This window comes from Alligator sinensis, unplaced genomic scaffold (genome assembly GCF_000455745.1).
Source record: "Alligator sinensis unplaced genomic scaffold, ASM45574v1 scaffold175_1, whole genome shotgun sequence".
NCBI lineage: Eukaryota > Metazoa > Chordata > Crocodylia > Alligatoridae > Alligator > Alligator sinensis.
The window spans coordinates 297,015-304,533 of NW_005842536.1; positions in this window are offsets into that span (position 1 = coordinate 297,015).

The window sequence follows — 7,519 nt, forward strand, 5'->3', positions numbered from 1 at the left end:
CCCTCCAGTCAACATTGGTAAGTGCCTATTACTGATACCAGCTATTCCATTAGCATGAGTAATAGAGGTCTGTGCCATGAATCTAAAGGATCGAACCTTACCAGCAACAGATGGTAGTCAAGCTCCTTTCACAAAATGGCATTTTCTTCTTTACTTTTTTTTAAAAGGCTTAATAAACTGTGTATTAATACCACTACTATAAAATAAGGTTAAAGTTACAAAGCATTGATACATTAAAATGCCAGCATTAAGGTCAACTATGCCATCCTAATTCAGCCCTGTTATGAATTATGCCATGGTTTTGAATTTCAGTGCATTTTCCCCTACATGATCCCTACCTCATTCAGTGTATACAATATGACAAATGATGTTCTGGAAGTCAATCAGAATCATTTAGTGAATGAGGTTCATGCCTGTAGGGTCTTAGCTTGAAGGAAGTTGAGGAAGTGGAAAAGTGTGTAAAATTCTACTTTGTCAAAACCAGTCTTTTATGGGAAAAATGCTAATCTTGGCAACATTTTCATCAGAAAAGGCTCCTTAGCTTCAGAAAGGAATATCTAGCTTTAAACATAGAGCTCTTCTCCCTTCTGCACTGAGCAGCTAATAGCCCAGTGACTAAGGCATACATCTAGGATGACAACACAGATATTTGAACATGGGTCTCCTATACTCCAAGTAGTGATGCAGCCACCAAACTATATCTACTCTAGATCACAATCCTAGGCTCCCCCTGCACAGGCAAGCTGAAACCAGGGTGGCAGCAAGTTGAAACCAGGGTGGCAGGCTGACAATCAGCTGATTGTCAGTCCCAGCCTGGAAAGCTCTGGGTCCAGGTCTGGACCAGTTTAAAGTCCCAGATAGGGAAGCTCTTTGTTTCCCCCACTGGAAGCCTCTGATTCCCCACATCCAGCAGCCTGTCCACAAATTATGAGCGCTGGGTTTAAAGTTCCCAGAGGAGAAGGCCTTCAGCTCCCCGCTGCCAACCTTAGTCTGGGGCTATCAATCAGCTGATCGGTGCTCCTGGGGTCAAGGCCACATAGTGGGTGGCTGTAGTCCCAACCCCGCTGTAGTCCTGAACCCAGGCCGACAATCAGCTGATAATCAACCCTGGCCACGTGTTAAGTTTAATGTGCCATACAACCAGCCATAACAATGTTCTACATTATACATGGAACACTTTTACCGCTTGTGTATTATTTTATGGCAGTGTAAATAGGGTGTACATGTAGCACCCTTTCCATTTATGCTGCAATTAACGTGTTAATCATGGTATAAATATAACATGTAGGAGGGAGGCTAAGAGACACAGAAAGAGGCACGCCAGCACAGACAATAGTTGACAGTTCATTCATGTAGGATACAATTTCAAGTTCCTACTCCAAATCAGGACAGCAGTAATTTGAATCCAGTTCCAAAACATCTCCAATGCACTAACCTATTAGCTTTTGTGGAGTAGGAATCTGTCTGTTTGTCTGTCTCTGGTTGCTGATAATAAACGTCAAAAAAATATTGCACCAAAATGAAACATTTTTTTTTTTTAAATCTCTAAAGTTTTACAGGAAAAGAAAACCATTTCTCACTCACTTCTGTTAATAAAGTTGGGAACTTCAGAACTTAAAGGTAGTGCTGTGCCACCTTGGAGAACTAGATTCTATGCCTTCCTCTATCAGAGTTTTGTGATACTGGACATATATAATTTAAACCAAATTTTCAGGTGTTCCCATTAATTACATGATATTCACTCTCGTGATACCTTGAGCCTCACTTGTAAAACTTCTCACAATTGCCACTCATAACTGCAAGTGAAATCAAAGGGAACTGTGCTTTAAACATATTAAGTGACATAAAAATAGATGACACTGAAAAATCAGGCACCTGTCATCTCAAATGGGATGTCCAAGATGAACAGAAACTTTTTTATTATTTTGTATTTCTGTGCTTCCAGACTCCAGCTATCAAGTGGAAGTGATAAGTTATAACCTCATAGGGGCATTGTGAGGCTGAATTCTTTACTGTTTGTGAAACATTGAGCTACTTCAGTAATAAGCATTATAGAAAAGCCCATGAGAAAACAATCCTGTATTCAGTGCAGGATTTGGATAGCATAATTAAAAACAAATGAGTATATGAAAAGCAAAGGGTTACAAACTGAATAAGATATGGATAAAAATATATTTTTTTTACTACGTTGCTATATGTATTGCTAGCTAATAAAACACTGTCCAACCTGTGCACTGAGCAAGACAAGGATGCTGTGGGAAAAATATATATAATAAGGTATAAAGACATGATGCACATACAAGAGGGCTGGATTAAGGTCCCCTTGAGCAACCTTAATTCTCTTTCCTATTTCTTTGAGTGTTGTTTTAATTTGGTTTGTGTGGGCTGTGTGTGTGTGCATGCAAACAATTTTCACATAAGAACTTACCAATATTACATGCAATTATTCTGAAAACCTATGACTGACTGACTGGCCCTCTTTCAGAAAACTCTCTGGAATCTACGGAGGAATAAGCCCTAAGAAACAACACATACAGCTGATTTACCTCATATATTGATAGAAATATAATGAAATGCTTCCAGATCTATTTTAAGGCTCTGTACTCAAATCTCACGTTTAGCATGAAAGATATGCTAATTCAAGCATTTTTCTTTTCTGAAGAGATTGGCCTCAATTAAAATTGTCCTGTTCATGTTAAATCAGTGTGCAATATCAACAAGATACATAATTTTATATGTACGTTTAAGCTAAAATCTTCTCTCCTGCTGCTGGGATTTTCCTTAGCTAAGTGTGGGAGCAAGGTGAGCGGGACTGTAGATTCTGCATAGTTCCCACACAAGCTTCTCAAACCCTGCTCCCCTCCCCCAGCTCTGACCCCCTTGTACAGCAAAAGGGCACCAGTTCTAACACAATAGGACCCTCTACAAGCATTTGGAGAGTGCAGTTAGACTTTGCCTCTTCAAGACTGTGCTGTCTTTAACTCTAAAGGAAATAAAGAGAGACAAATTTAACTAAATAGAGCACTAAGTCTTCAGAGTACAGGCCTTTAATAATTACCTCTTAAAAGGGTTTCTTGATGATTAAAAGGGTCATCTTTTATGCAGGGTGTTTCCACAGAGAACCCATATCAATAATACCCTTGTAGATGTCTCTACAAATTGAACTTTCATGTTTGTTTGATCGTCCAAACCAGGAGCTAACCTGAATAGTAAGTTTTCTAATAAAGAAAAGGGAAGCACAAGATTCAAACCAAACAGTATCAGATTCAAACTGCCAATTCTTTCAGCCACTAGATGCTACAATGTTTTTCTGTGGTTTCACATTCTGTGAAACAAAATAGCTATTCTAATATTGGTTAATCTTTCCCACTTCTCCCACCCCCTCTTCCCACACACTTAAATCTGAAGTCATCATACCAGAGTCTTGCATTGCTTAACTGAAAATTTAAGTCAATTACTACTAACCAAATGCAAACATACATGTGCACAAAGATCATGTACCCAGCAGATGCATTCCCTAGAATAAGATGACTTAACTGAACTTTTAGACTTAACACTTTTCTTCTCTGCTTTTACAAACTGAAAATGTAAAAAATTAATTCCTCTTTCTGAAGTAGTATTAATTTCCCACTGATTTTTGTTTGTTTCTGGTATAGCCTGGAATAGAAATTCAATGTCATCACTTTGGTATTACAAAATATGTGCAAGTGTCTAACTTAATAGCTTTCTGCGTCTTAAGCTGCACCAAGAGCTTTCTCATTTCAATCCGTGGCTCAGACTACTTCCTGAAGACCCAATCAGGATCAAGATTGCATTGTCCCAATCATCATACATATACAGAAAACATGACCAAAGAAATTAACATCTAATGCCTTGATCCTGCAATTAGATCCTTATAGGCATTATGCCCAACAGAGTCCTAATGAGGTCATTGGGACAACACATGGGTGCAAGGGTCAGTATGCATGTAAACCAACTGCAGGATTGGGACCAAAAACTGAATATCCTGCTAGACTTTTGTTTCTGTAATTGTGTTTTACTTTCACAGTTACATAAACCATACTGAAGTTTAAAAAAATCTGAAAGGTAAGCAAACAATAATTCATGGTAGTGTTATACCTTTGACTTGAGCTCCAGGTAATTAAAACCACAAAAACAACACCAAAGGCAGTTTCAGAATATATACCACTCCTTCGAACTCCTTGCCATTTATCTCCTGGAAATCACACTTGATATAAGACCACAAAAATGAGAAAAGGAAAAAACCTGACCAAACATGGGAAATAAACTACAATACACAGTGCATTATCAAATGCACAAAACAAACAGACAATCTTAAAAAAATATTTTTCTCTCTCTCTCATTTCAGGCAGAGTAACCTTAGAAGCCTTACAAATAATACAAATTTAAACCAAAAAACAAAACAACAAACCATTTGGGTGGGGGTTTGTGGGGCTTTTTTGCGATTTCTTAGTTGGTCTAATAAAAGGTATCATCTCTGAACAAAGAGTTCTGGAGTTTTGCATTTCTTTTTATTTAACGGGTGTTCTGTTAATATACTTTATTTAAATACCTGCATTTATCTTCTTTTTAAAGACATTTTCTTTTTGGTCATACATATATGTCACTTAGATATTTTCTTGGACATATATGCAATCTCCTACCATCAAGCAGGTATGAAATTTAAACAAAAAGTAGGGGAAAACCAGAAGTGTTTTGTTTCATACCAAACATGCAATAACAAGAAAAAGGAAAAAAAAAATCTTACTCTACATACTTTACTAAGAAGTGGGGTTTTTTTTATATTTTCAGACATTTAAAGGCATTTTTCTGAGCCTAAGAAACTTATCACTAAGTAGCCAATGATGAACCAGATAATTCATATTTAATCTACAACACTGCATGTCTTAAAGAAAAAATAAGTCCAAAACACAAATACACAGCTAAAATTAAAGATGTCTATAAGTGTCTCTTATTTTACATACATAAGATAAAAATATCTAGAAATGCATGTTTTTTTATTTTTTTTAAAGGCTGCTGAACATCTTATGGGAGAGACTTGACAGGAACTACATAACTACAACACCTCAATTCCAGCTCATCTTACATACTTAAAGCAAACATCCTTAAAATTTAAAGTGCACAAATCAAGATGATTTAACAGCAACTAAGTTTTTGCACATACTAGAGACCTGTTTTAAGCAAACAAGGAAAGAAACACTACAACTAATGTCGCTTCCTGATGATGAAAACTACCCAAGTGCTACTACTATTTCTACACAGTCCTTTCTTTCCAGTAAACTACTGCTACACTCAGCCTCCACACATGCTATGGCCCAAAAGAAAACAGCGATTCAGTTACACACACAGAGAGGGACAATTAGAGACACTCGTGGCTCCCTCTGCAATTCATAAAGTTTAAAAATAAAAGCTGCTTTTTCAGAGTGTAAATGGTTCCTCTCCACGCATGTAGGCCTGAGGCCCTGTTGCAAACAGTGTCTAACAGGACCAGGCAGCACAAAGACAGGAATGGGAGATTAGTGGGAGGGAGGGAGGCCAGGGCTGGGGCTCAGCAGGATCTTCAGGCTTTTTAAAATTCAAACTGCTCCCTGACCAATACAAATCACGGACACGCTACTGACTACTACACGGATTTACAGCATTAAAAACACGCCTTCTACGTGACAGCTATATTAACTTCACCCTTTTAAACATGTATTGGGACGCTTAGAGGCAAGATAGTACATCTTTTATAAGTAAGACCCTAAGCACAAAACACCAAAAAGTTACTTTTATAGACACATTAGCAACATACTGTTAACAGAGATCTCCCTGAACAACTAAAAAAAAAAAACTCACTACAAAATAGTGGGGCAGGAGATTATGCTAGGTTGCTACACATTAGCCACTTATAAATTTCCTTTCAATATTAAATATGAAACTTTGTATTACAACAGCAGGATTAGGCTAAATTCCCCTCTAGCTGTACAGCTGAACTGGAAATATGTATTTTTTAATCAGTTAACAGTGTTTTCTTTAAATTTATTAAGATTTTCAACACTATTCTTAACTTCAGCACACAGAAATCCAAGGTTTACTTTACTCTTAAATTTGCTACCATTTATTTATTAAAAAGGGATACTTAATCACCAGCCATTTACAGACACATTTGACCTGTTAAGATGACACCTAATTACATATTCAAATATCAGGGACACAAACAGCCAATAACAACCCCAGGTCCTCAAAGTGGTCTGTCCTGACAAGAAAAGATTGCACTTTTTAACATTCTTTACTTTTCAGCAATTTTAATGCATCTTGATCCTTAAAATACTTTGGGCAAGGGCCCATCTTTACCTTGATCCCTGAAATGTCATAGTTTTACACTTTGTAAAGACCCCTTTCCCTTTTCTTCAGTTTATTAGAAAGCATACCCCTGGATTTCTTCTATATTAATATTTACGTAATGTACTGAGCATGTAAACGTGGAGATTATGTTAGTAACCAACCTCAAACATTTGTCTGTGTGTATTTCCTGGGGTCTGCAGGTGCTCACCTTGTGTCAATCATTCCACAAGAGCTAGTTTTAGGCTATAAATAAACTTGGACATTGCCACACTAATCAATTGGTAGGGAATTCAGAAATTCATTCTTTAAAGAATACAAATCTAGTCGCATTAACTTCTTCAGGTTCACCCTGGAGTTTGTGCCAGGAGAAGATCCCAGGGACGATAATGGCTCTATTTGTTTCTGGGTATTTACATTGTCTCTCGTTCCCGGCTTCTCACACCGCTCTCCCACTTCGCGGAGGACTGTCTGCGCTGGGACCGTCCCCCCGGCCCTAGAGAAGTTGTAAATATGGCAAAGGATCAGGGCACGTTTGCTGCTAATTGCATTGTTTCCTCCTCCTGCCGCTGCTGCTCCCCGGGTTGAGGCCTGTCACGGAGAAGCCGCTTCGCCTCTCTAATCCCCGAGCTGGAGTGAAGGCGCTGGCCGGCGGGCCTGCGCCCTCCACCGGGCCTGCGCCTCCCGGCAGCCCGGGACGAGCCGATCTCCGCCGCCCACCCTGGGGCAGCAGGAGCGGGGGGAGGCGAAATAAACCCCTCCGCTCGCCACTTACTCGCCGCTTCCCGGAGAAGAGCGAATCCCCCCGGCTCCCGGCAGCGCCGGGCCGCCAGGGCTGGGAGGCCCGGGCCGCTGCTGGAGAGCGCAGGAAGGGGAAGGGGAGACAAGGAGGGGGGATTACCTGAGCAAATCGGCGTCTGAATCCAACGAGAATCCGAGAGAGGGGGAGAGAAATCCGCCCCCCTCCCTCCTCAGAGGAGCCGCCGCCGCTGCTGGGCCGCCGCCGCCGCCGCGGAGCAGGAGGAGGAGGGGAGATAATATAACAACAATAATCCGGGCCGGGAGGGGGGCTGGCTCCTCTTCCGTCTCCTCCTCAGTGCAGCGAACATGTAGAGCCGGGGGGTGAGCGGCCGAGACAAATCCCTTCCCCCTGAGCCTGCTTCACAACATCAAC